The sequence below is a fragment of the Panthera pardus genome, unplaced genomic scaffold, assembly GCF_024362965.1.
Source record: "Panthera pardus isolate Hobbes unplaced genomic scaffold, ASM2436296v1 HiC_scaffold_7, whole genome shotgun sequence".
In the NCBI taxonomy this organism is placed as follows: Eukaryota; Metazoa; Chordata; class Mammalia; order Carnivora; family Felidae; genus Panthera; species Panthera pardus.
In genome coordinates, this window is record NW_026527002.1 from 41,159,676 (window position 1) to 41,172,340 (window position 12,665).

Sequence of the window (12,665 nt, forward strand, 5' to 3'; positions counted from 1 at the left end):
TCTCTCTCTCCCTCTCTCTGTTCCTCCTCTGCTTGCTCGCTCTTTCTCTCTCAAAATAAATTTAAAAACTTATAAAAAATACAATCTAACTTTCTTGAATCACTTTATTTAAACATAAGAAGGGTCTTCATAATTTGCCATCTGCACTGCCAACTTCCCCAGACGGCTTCAGGTAGTGGAAAATGCAGAGGTTCTTGAAGCCACAAAACCAGCCCCTATATCCACTCAAGGAAGGCGCTGATGTGGGATTTTCAGCTCTTTCCTTGGGGTCCTCAAATATGATGAACACTTCCTCTTTGTGAGAAGGTCTGCCCTGATCATTTCAAAATACTAACATACTGGAAAAGTTGTGTATGAACCAACTGCATTTCTGTGTCATGTTGATATTCACCTGTCACATGTGAGCCAGTATCATTAAAAGAACACCTGTGTGGTTAAAATGGTAAATCTTATGTATATTTTACCACAATTAAGAAAAGATGCTGGGGGCGCCTGGTGGCTTAGTTGGTTAAGCATCTGGCTCAGGTTCATGGGATCAAGCCCCGTGCCAAGCTCTTTGCTGACAGAAAGAAGTCTGCTTGGGATTTTGTCTTGGCCTCTCTCTTTGCCCTTCTGCTTGCATGCATGCACACACTCTCTCTCAAAAAACAAAAAAAAAAAGACTAACTGGGCACATGAAACAGACAAATTGAGGACTGGAAAGAGCTCTCATTTATGTGGTGGTGTCTCTCAACATTTACTTTGTTAATCGTTAAAGCTGACAAACTAAAAAAAAAAAAAGGAACTCCATTGTGAACAGATGGTGCTCCTAACACTCCTGTACCCATCACTCAGCTTCAGAAATTAAACTCCTGATACCATTGAGTTCCTTTGCCTTTCCCTGAAAGCACTGCTTCTTTGTCACCTAGGGGTAACAACTATCCAGGATGGTGTTTACATTCTGATGTATTTCTTTACTGTATTTCTAAATTTGGATATATCCCTGGGGACATATAGTTTTGAAATTTTAAGCCAATGTAATCATACTATATGCAGTATTCTTCAACTTGTACTGGTTATTCTCGGTTTGTTCGCCCTTACAGATGAACAAGCAAATCAGAGATGCATTCTTCCTAGTACTGTATTAATATGCCTTGATGTTTTGCTCCTAGTCTCTTTCAGAAATTATGGTAGGACATTGTGAGATAATAAAAACTATACACTGATCTCTGCTCTTGGTTCCTGACACAGGGCTCCTGAAATCCTTGTAATTTCCTGGGTGATAGGAGTGTCTTTTATTCTAAGAAGGCAACCCTGGGTGCCTCCAGGTTGAGGGCTGGTCACCAGAAACACCGAGCCATGATTAGAAGTTTGGAATTTTCAGCTCTGCTCCCCTCCCCCATTCTTTTGAAAAGGGAGAAGGGCTGAAAACGGAGTTAATGACTCATCATGCCTACGGTGATGAAGCCTCCAAAAAAATGCCAATAGTACTGGGGGTGGGGGTGGGGTTCAGAGAGGTTCCAGGCTGGTGAACACATCCATCCTGGGAGGATGATTTTGTACCACAACTCCATGGAGACAAAAGTTCCTGTGCACAGGATCCTCCCAGATCTTGCCTTATGTATCTCTTTATCTGGCTGTTCATCTGTATACTTTATCACATCCCTCAATAAACTGGTAAATGTAAGTGTTTCCCTGAGTTCTGTGAGCTGCTCTAGCAAATTAACCAACCCCAAGGAGGGGGTCACTGGAACCTCCTATCAATAGTCAGTAGTTCAGAAGCACAGGTAATAACCTGGGCTTAACAACTGGCATCTGAAATGAGGGTGTGTTTCTGGCTAGATAGTGTCAGGATTGAGTCAAATTGTAAGACATCCAGCTGGTGCTGGAGACTTGCTTGTTGTTGTGGGAGAACCCCTCCCCCCACACATTTGGTGACCAGAAGTGTCAGAAGTGAAGTGTTTTTTGTGAGTAGTAAAAGAAACACTCAGGAGACAGACTGAACTGAGGGTTTCCCCCCTCCCACAACAGGAGGGAAAGACCAGGTTTTTCATTTTAGACATACACTCACTCCTCTCCCTTGGAGCTTCCTGCCCTGAAGGAGGTCTGCTGTCCAAGAGTGCTGATTTGTGGGACTCATTATGTCTCCAGCCACGCCAGGACAGAGCAAACCATTAGAATAGGAGGTGCACTGGCATTAGAATATGTTTAGAATTAGTTCTTAGCACACAAATATTCATAAGAGGAACAGCAGTCACTATTGACTGGAATAGTTCCCGGCTGGCAGATGTACCCAGATTTAAGCTGGCTAGCTAACTGAGTCCTGGAATAGGAAACCCCAAGAGACGAAGGCCGGAGACAGAGGGGAAATGAGAGATGAACTGCAAAAAACTCACTGGGGTTGAAACATCAATTTGGTATTCTGCACAGTAAATTCTGACATTTTCTTGTTTATATCAGCCTCCTTCTCTTAGCCTGGCTTACTACGCTGGTATTTAATTGTGATGTTTCTGAGTTAATTTATTCAACGTTAGCCTTGCTACATGCTATAGACTGGATATTTGTGTCCCCCCCAAATTCATATGTTGAAATCCTAATCCCTAATATGATGGCTTTTGGAGATGGTGCCTTTGGAATGTGATTAGGTCATGAAGATGAAACCCTCACGAATGGGATCAGTGCCCTTACAAAAGAGACCCCAGAGAGCTCTCTTGCCCTATCATCTGCTGTCTGAGGACACAGTGAGAAGATGGCCGTCTACGAACCAGGGAGTGAGTCCTCACCAGACACTGAATCTGTCGGCACCTTGATCTTGGACTTCTCTGACTCCAGAACAGTGAGAAATTTCTGTTGTTTATATACCACCCAGTCTATGATGTTCTTTATAGCAGCCTGAACAGATTTTCACAGTGTTGTGATTAATGTATTGAGACTGTTTTCCTAGTAGGTCCAGGTTAGAATCTATGCACTGTTTCACTTGCATATACAGTATATTGATTTTTATATCATAGAGCGTTGGTTGACAGTTTACACAAGACTCACCACATTACTATATGTTACAGTAAAGTTATCTGGAGAGAATACAAAAAATGATTTTGGCTTACCATTAGAGAAACCATTTGTAAAACTCATGTAAAGCTTATCAAGGAGTCTGGATTGGTTTTGTTTTACACTATATGGGATGAAGAAATGTCAGTGGAGCTCATTAAGGCCAGATGCTCTGGCCAGCTACTGAAAAACAGAAGCTGGCTACTCTTGGAATTTGATCTAAAGCTGGACAGATTTGCTTTGTTATAGGGTCTAAAGTTGTTTTCTTTTAAAATTGAATAAAACCTCCATATACAGAAATAATTATTATAATGTAGTAGCCTCCACTACAATATCTCCCCACCAAGTGCCTCATCTAAGTGTATAAAATTATTGGGTAGACAAGAGTAATTGGGATGAATTTCTTAACATTTGCGTATGTGGCCTGTGGATTCTGGAGCCTGTGCCTTGGCAACTGAAGTTGAATGATGATGGCTGTTGACCTCTGATGTACTTCTTTTTAATCAGGAACTTTTTTTTCTCAGTCTTAGCTCTCACGGGCCCATTCTAATGACCTATGGCTTGTTCACAGACAACAACATAAAAGAGAGACATAGAATCAGAGAAAGGGACAGGGGCAAGAGTGAGAACTATGTTCGGCAAAGGACCATTTTTTTATTGACTTTTCTTTTTTCCCTGGAAATTGGGAAAAACCTGTAAAAGGCAATAGCAAATAGTGAGGAGGCTGCTGAGGTGATGGTCCTAGAATCTATGTTGCATTTCTTAGCTGCATTCCCTATTGCACAATCTGATTGATAAATGTTTTAGATAGAAATGAACGTGTACTTTTAAGTTATGGGACCTAGTGGATTTTCTGGGATGAGCACTGGATTGGGAGCCAGGAAACCTGGCTTTGAACGATCCAGCCAATTATCTGCATTAGTTTCTTCACATATAAAATGAAATACTCCAAAGTATAAAATGAAGTGAAATACACCATCTATTAATTAATGGATAAATAAAATATGAAATATCAACATAATGGAATATCATTCAGCCATAAAAGGGAATAAAGTACTGACACATGCTACAACATGCATGGGCCATGAAAACATGATGCTAGGTGAGAGAAGCGAGACACAAAAGGTCATATTTTATGATTCCTTTTTAAGAATATGTAGAATAGACAAATCCATACAGATAGGAAGCAGATTAGAGGTTGCAAGGGGTTAAGGACAGGAGGAAATGGGGTGTGATTATTTAATGGGTACAGGAGTTCTGGAATAATGAAAGTTTTGAAACTACAGAGAGGTGTTGTTTATACAATACTGTGAAAACCCCAAATGTTACTGACTTTATTATTTTTTTAAATGTTTTTATTTATTTTTGAGAGAGACAGAGCATGAGCAGGGAAGGGGCAGAGAGAGAGGGAGACACAGAATCTGAAGCAGGCTCCAGGCTCTGAGCTGTCAGCACAGAGCCTGACGCGGGGCTTGAACTCACAGACTATGAGATCATGACCTGAGCTGAAGTCGGACGCTTAACCGACTGAGCCACCCAGGCACCCCTAAATGTTACTGACTTTAAAGTGTACTAAATGTACACTTTAAAATGGCTAATGATGAGGCGCCTGGGTGGCTCAGTTGGTTAAAGTGTCCAACTTGGGCTCAGGTCATAATCTCACAATTCAGATTTGAGCCCTGCATAGGGGTTTCTGCTTTCAGCACAGAGCCTGCTTCTCCCTCTCTCTCTCTGCCCCTCCCCGGCTTGTTCTCTCTCTCAAAAATAAATAAACATTACAAAAATAAAAGCCACTGAATTGCATGCTTTAAATGTTAAGTTGTATGGTATGTGAATTATGTCTCAATAAGGCTGTTATTTAAAGAAAGGAAGGAAGGAAGGAAGGAAGGAAGGAAGGAAGGAAGGAAGGAAGGAAGAAAGAAAAAAAGAAAGAAAGAAAGAAATTTCCACCCAGCTCAAATATGTGGTGAGGCTCAAATGAGTTGTTTTCCAAATAAGAAAGGTATTTCAAACTATATAATGCTGATTATTTTTAGACTTCACTACTTCCTTCAGCTGGAAGCTGATAGGCTAAGGGCTCTCCAGTGACAACTGGCACTCGTGCAGATGGAGAGACAGAGCTCTGGCTCTGAAGCCTGAAGATCAGGTGAGAGGGAGCAGTTTGAAGTTTGGGAGCGGTGAGGCAGAGCTGGACAGCTGGACCATAAGCTCCTTGAGGTCAGAGATTGCTTCTCTGTCTTGTTCTGTTGCAAGCGCAGTGCTTAATACGACGTCTGGCTCAATACATACGAATGAATGAGAAAATGAGCAATGAATGAGTAAGTAGTGAAATTAATGAACCGAGGGTCCCTGAATGAAAACAGTGAGACACTGCCCAGCCAATAAACCATTTCACCAGCCAACACATTCAGATTTTTGCTTTGATGCTGACAGTGGATGGGGCGGGGGGGGATCTGGGTGTCATACTTAATCCATTACCAAGGGAGTGCTAAGTCTCTTTCAAGTGTTGCAGATCACAGTGGTTCTTATTTCCCCTTAAGACCACAAAGAAGGAAAGTTTTACCCTACATTGACTTTAGCAGTGTCACAGCTAAGATTGCTTCATCTTCTATTAGTTGTCATGAGCCAAGGAGAGGCTGGTCTCCAGAACAAAAGCACCACAAGGTGTGGTCTAGTCATGCTGGGAGTACCAAAGGCCCGTGGGTCAAGCCCGGATGTCAGCTTTGCTGCAAGACAAAGGCAAAGTATTCATAAGGTAGTTTGGAACTAGGGCAACAATTTTGTGTGGTCCTTGCATTGTAAGTCACTGCAGTGGGGACAGGAGTCACCTCAGGAAGAAGCGACTACTCTATTATTCCATCTTTATCAGAGAACTGAGACATGGAGAACCCTCCACTTTCTACTATGGGTTCTGAAGGTTCCCCTCTTTTTCACTAAACTTGAAAAAAAAATCCTTGCCATTCAGAGAGTTCTAATTAGAACCCCTCTGAAGGACCACTCAGGTCTTACACATAAATAACAACCATGAATATGTAACCAATGGACTTCAGGATGTGAACTACTCAGAGTAAGAGCTACTTCACTCAAGGCTTGGATATTTCCATTTAGAAAAGGATTCTGGCCTAAGAGAGATTTCCTTATGACATGGAAAAAAGGACACAATTAGTTAACAAAAGATCTAGAACACTCAGTATAACTTAACTGGGAGCCAAAACCTTCTTGTCGTTGGATGAACTCCAGACTTTTCCATTTATGCTCAGACAGTAAGTCCTTTCTACCCAGAAGACTTGTAGCAGTGATAGCAGAAGTCTTAACCAGGAAGGGACTTTTCTTCACCTTTTATTTCCCTTCCTTTATCTCCAGGCTTTCTTGGACCACATGTACAGGAGCTAAACAGCACAAATGCAAAACTTCAAAAGCTTCAAAAAAATTATTTGCCTAAGGGAACCGTATATACCACATAAAGTAGATCATCTTTCCATCCCCTCCTCCACTTATTGCTTCCAAACCAGACATCTAAAAAGCCAGGAAGCCAACAAAGGAACAAATAAACAAACACAAACCACCAGTAAAACCAGCCCCTCTAATAAAAAAACATCTCCTAATCTCTAGCCCCTTGTATTTGCATAAACATGTTAAAATATGTTTGGCTATTACTTTTGATTATTCGGCCTTTGATGTCATTTATTTTAGATCATAAATCTGAAGACCAGGGGCCTGTGTTTATTTGGGGAACAGTTTGAACGATGTTACAGCATGGACTTTGGAGCCAGGCAGAGCTAGACTGGAATCAGGCTCCTTGTTTACCAGCTGCCTAAACTGATAAACAAGGCAAGTGACTTAGTTTTTCTAATCTTCATCTGTAAAATGGGGATAATAATACTTGCCTCAGATTTGTTATAAGGATCTAATAACATTGTATATAAATGGGAAAATAATCTAGGATGATCCTCTGTCCCTATCTACACCCTCCTCTCCAGGTAACCAATTCTATTTGCTTCTTATCCCTTTGGAGTTTATGCAAATATAAGCAAATTTAAAAATACATATATTATTTGTATACTTATAAATTTATTCTTCTTTTGCCTACTTACTTACATAAAAGGAGCATACAACTGTTCTGTATCTTATTTTTTTCATTTAATCTATCTTGGAAATCTTTCCATATCAGTACAAGAAGAGCTTCCTCATTTTTTTTTTTAAACAGCAGGATAAGATTCCATTGTGTGTCTGTAGCACAGTTTATTTAACTGTCCCTTATTGGAAGACACTTGGATTATTTCCGACTTCCTATCATAAAGCTGTAGTGAATATCCTTGTACATAGTGCCATTTTGTATGTGTGTGTGTAAAGGATTTATGCATTTGTAATGTTTTTTAAACAATTTTATTAAAGTGTAGTTAACTGCATTTATAATTTTGGTTTTTCTTTTATTGCCAAATCGCCCTCCAATGGGGTTCTTCCATTTTGCACTCCCCAGCAACGTATAAGAATGTGCACTAAACTCCTGGAAGTCTGTACTTCCAAAAGGTAGGGGTAGAGGGCCCAGAGAGGACTTCATTTTCTTTCTTTAAAAATTATATGGGAGAGGGGCGCCTGGGTTGCTCAGTTAAATATTCAGGCTCTACACTTGGTGTGGAGTCAGCTTAAGATTCTCTCTCTCTCTCTTTCTCTCTCTCCCTCTACCCCTCCCTAGCTCATGTGCCTGCATGTGCACTCTCTCTCGAAAAAAAATAAAAAAAAAATTAAAATGATTATATGTTAAGAAAAAATTTACATGTAGATATATCCTTAATGTAAAACATATCAAGCAGTAGAAATATATGGTAAAAATGTAAAATTCTCCTTGGTGAATTTCTTCCCTGCCACCCATCTCAGCCCCTCTCATGCTGCAAACTATTTGGTGTGTCAATTACCAATTTTCAAATCCGATGGCCATTTCTCAGCCCTCATCCTTCTTGAGATTTCCAAAGATCTCTTGCCAAGATTCTCTTTTTCTTTGGCTTCTGTGACACAAACATTCTTCTAGTTCCCTCATATTTCTCTGATCCTTTACCATTTTCTCTGGCTTCTCTTTCTTCTCTTGCCTTGAAAAACAGGCTTAATAACACGTAATATTTATTTAATGCCAATGATGCACAAGAACAACAGAATTCCAGACCACAAGGAACATAAGGTCTTGGAGGGTGTGGCAGATTGTCGGATAAGCTATAGCCGCAACAATTCTTCTGGTCTAAGTGCACTAGTCTGCTGGGCCTACTGTAACAAAATACCACAGATCAGGGGGCTTAAACAGAAATTTATTTTCTCACAGTTCTGGAGGCCAGAAGTCCAAGATCAAGGGTTGGTTTCTTCTGAGGCCCCTCTCCTTGGCTTGTAGATGGCTGTCTTCATGTTCACATGGCATTTGTCCTTCTATGTGTATCTGTGTCCTAATCCCCTCCTCTTACAAAGACAACAATTATATTGGGTGGTGCTCACCTTACTGGAAAGGACAGCAAAATGACGTTGGAAAGGAGCGTGCTAGTTGGTATGAACTGATCCTGCTGTGCTCCCCCAAATTCGTATGTTGAAATCCTAACCCCCAGAACCTCAGGATGTAACTGTATTTGGAGATAGGGTCTTTAAAGGGGTAATTAAGTTAAAATGAGGTTTTCAGGGTGGGCCCTAATCTAATATGACTGGTGTCCTTATAAGGGAAGGAGGTTAGGACACTGGCACACACAAAGGGAAGATGATGGGAAACACAGGTAGGATAAGATGGCCACCCACACACCAAAGAGAGGGGCTTTGGAAGAAGCCAAGCCCACTGACACCCTGATCTTGGACTGCTGGCTGCAGAGCTGTGAGCAAATAAACATCCGTTGTGTAAGCCACCTGGTCTGGGGTACTTTGTTATGGAAGCCATAGCAAATGAATATAGAGGATCATGCCATTTGCTTTGCAATAAGTCTGGAAGATAACTTGTTTCAGAAAAGAATGTGCGTTTGAGAACATTAATCCGAAAAGGCCCATCTCAGGGCTCCCCATGTGGAGTCCATCCTCCATGCTGAAGAGAGGAACCAGATGCAGCACGAGGGAGCAAGTTCCCTGCTGCTTTTGCACACAGCTCTGGGGCAGGCCCTGACCTGGGGCCAGGGTCACCCCTGCCAGGATTTCAGCAGGCACTTCAACAAAACAGAAAGAGAGAGGGAGGGAGGGAGGGAGGAAATGGAAGAGACAGGTTTGTAATGTAATGCAAAAGGGAAAACTATCTTTCCTTCCACAACAGGTATGCTTGGAACACCTCAATGATACTCCTAAAGTAGGATGTATTTTGACTCAGAATCCTTTCAGTGACTTTAACAGAGGATGTTTTGCTAGGTTTTAAGAAGTATGCAGATCTCCACAGTCATTCTTGTTATAACATGTAGAGTAGCTGGCTCTCAATTAGTTGTTTTATTAAAAGGATTCACAGGGTTACCTATTATTAGTGTATATTATTTTTCTCAATGCTTTAGACACTTGGGCATTTATTTTACTGTTGTCATAGAAACCCAGATCTGTAATAAGCAGCTCTTTTAATTCTCATAATTAGCCTTATATAAAGGAATATTTTAATGAGGTGAAGAATTTGGAGAGCCCCATCAGAGGAATGCAGGAAGAAGAACCCTATTCTCCAAATGCTTACAAAATTAGCTTAGATTCTCCTTTGTTACCATTGCCTTCTTTGACAATTGCTGAGTGTTCATTAGTCAGGCTTTCCTAAGGACCTGTGGTTTTCCATAAAGGTTGGAGGTTTGCTTATTTCTGGGCAACTGTAATTCCATCCACCCCAGTCTCCCCCTTACACTCAGGCTGTCCTGGTTAGATGGAGAGGCAACTTCTCCTTTTTGCTGTAAATCAGAAAAAGTCTAGGCTTATCTTTAAGTGTCACAGACGATACAGGCTTTTTTTTTTTTTTTTTTTAAATCAGTCGAGAAAAAATAATTATGCCTTTCTACATGTGGGATATTTGGAAGCCATGAATCTTGTCTTTTTTTTTTAATCTTGTCTTTCTTATATTCACTGCTTATAAAAGTATTTGGGGGGAATATTTATTAATTAATTTTCATGACAGGTAACCCATGCACACAGCACAAAAATCAAGAGGCAGAGAGTGAAATAGTGTCCTTTCTATGCCTGTCCCCAGGTGGCAACCACTGTTACTTAGTTTCCTTTGTATTCTTCCAAAGCTACTCTCTGCCACCAAATACACACACACACACACACACACACACACACACACACACACACACACTGGCAGCATGTTATCCACACTGTATGGCATCTTGCTTTTTCACTTTCTGCTGAAAAATTTGGATGCTCCAGTTTGGATGTTATTCTATTTTTTTTTTTAATTTTTTTTTAACGTTTATTTTATTTTTGAGACAGAGAGAGACAGAGCATGAACGGGGGAGGGGCAGAGAGAGAGGGAGACACAGAATCGGAAACAGGCTCCGGGCTCTGAGCCATCAGCCCAGAGCCTGACGCGGGGCTCGAACTCACGGACCGTGAGATCGTGACCTGAGCTGAAGTCGGACGCTTAACCGACTGAGCCACCCAGGCGCCCCGATGTTATTCTATTTTATTACATAAAGAACTGCTTTGTTCTTTATAAAGGCTTTGCCCTGTAATTATTTGACAGTCATGTACTGAGTGCTACAGCCATTGTGTGGGGCCCTGGCATATGAGGTAAGGACCATGAAGTCCCCATTCTCAGGAACCCACACTAGTAGAAGAGGTGACTACCTGTCTAGTGAGCAGCACTGTGATGAATCAGGTGGAAGGGGAGGGGGAAACACCTGGTAGGGAGTCTGGCTCTGCTCAGAAGGATCACAGGGGTTCACAGGGGAGAGGCTTCAGCTGCATCTTGAAGAGAAAGCCAGGGGCCCACAGGTAGACAAGGAGGGCAAGTACGTTTCAGGTAAAGGAAACAAGAAGTACCAGGTCCTCTAGAGCAGAAACTGGCATGACATTTTAGGGAACTGAAAGTGGTTTGTTATGGCTGGGGAGCAGGGTGTGTGTATAAATGAGACCAGACCAGTGGCTCTCCAACTTTTTGACTGCAACCCAGAGTTAAGAAATACATTTTACATCACCACACAGCATGTGCAAAACGGAAACAAAATTTCATGAAACAATATCCTCATTAAATGTACTGTTTTTTTTTCCTACTGAATTCTATTCTTTTTTTTTTTTTTTTTAATGCCAGCTGTGATTCACTGCACTAATTTCACAAACCACTAATAGACACTATCTGCAAGTTGGGAAACTATGGACTATAGTGTCTAAAGACTCTGATTGTTGACTAAACAGCCTTTCCCTAATTTATATGACTGTGAACACTTTTTAAATTAGAATAGAATGACAAGAGTAAAGAAGCTTATTTGGAAATTTATTTGGCACCTACAGCATCTTAGACATTGTGCTATGTGCTAGAGGTACAGGGTCAAGGCAAAATAACATGGTCTCTACCCTCACAGAACCAAAATTTGGTCTCACAGATGAATTATATGCTGCAATAACTTAAAAATGTGCATTTTAGTGTAACAGTAAAACATGCCTATTATAAAGAAAAATTCCAACTATGTAATAGTTGGAATAGTTAATCCCCTCTTCTTACAAGAAAAAAAAATCCTTAGGTGTGATATTGCCACTGTGACTATAAAATGTCATATTTTGAGATGTATAATGAAGTATTTTGGGGTGAAATGACATTTAATGTCTAGGATTCACTTTAAAATATCCTAGCCAAACCAAGAGGGAGATAGGAAACAAGAAGGCAAAATATGATGCTTATTGGAGTTAGGTGAAAGATTCATGGGGGATTTTTTTGGGGGGGTTATTTATTTATTTTGAGAGAGATAGAGTACAAGCAGGGGAGGGGCAGAGACAGAGAGAGAGAGAATCTCAAGCAGGCTGTCAGCGCAGAGCCTGAAGCGGGGGCTCAAAGCCGCAAAAGTAAGATCATGACCTGAGCTGAAATCAAGAATCAGAGGCTTAACTGAGCCACTCAGGTGCCCATGGAGGATTACTATACTTGACTTTTGTGTATGGAGGGAAATTTTCACAATAGAACCTATAAAAAAAGAAAAATATGACATGATGTAGAATGTGGTTTATAACTCAGGTTTGGTGTTTTATACTAAATGCTAATATGTGTTCATTTTTCTTTTTATTTAGATACAAGTAAATTTTTCAGTAAATATAAGTAAATGCACCAAAGGCATGATGGAGTCCCAACAAACCATTCAAAGCACTAAGCTCTTCCTTCACAAAGTGCCCAAGAAGCTTCTTCTAAAGAGCAAGCTTGTGTCTACAGAGCACAAAGTAAAGCAAAATCATATAATCATCTGATGACAGGGAGTAGGGTGCACAATTCAGATAATTCAGTCTTCCCATGTATATTCTGACCTGAGTTGTTCAGTTTGGCTGTTTCAAAACTTACAGTGCTTTAATAATTGTACATTCTTGGGGTGCCTGGGTGACTCAGTTAGTTAAGCGTCAGGCTCTTGATTTTGATCTCAGGGTTCGTGAGTTTAAGCCCCACATCAGGTTCTGCGCTGACAGTGCAGAGACTGCTTGGGATTCTCTCTCCCCTGTCTCTCTCTCCCTAC

The 12,665-nt window shown here is 40.9% G+C and overlaps 1 long non-coding RNA gene across 5 annotated transcripts in view; it reads right to left on the reverse strand.

The window, feature by feature from the left end:
• LOC109269516 (uncharacterized) overlaps positions 1-12,665 on the reverse strand; it is a 60,601-nt gene that overhangs the window by 12,273 nt on the left and 35,663 nt on the right. The window contains exon 5 of one of the 5 annotated variants that reach the window (XR_002081119.2): positions 2,045-2,170. The exons of the other annotated variants lie outside the window; for them this stretch is intronic. This is a non-coding gene — a long non-coding RNA (uncharacterized LOC109269516). The remainder of the gene's footprint in view (positions 1-2,044; positions 2,171-12,665) is intronic. 5 annotated transcript variants of the gene reach the window in all.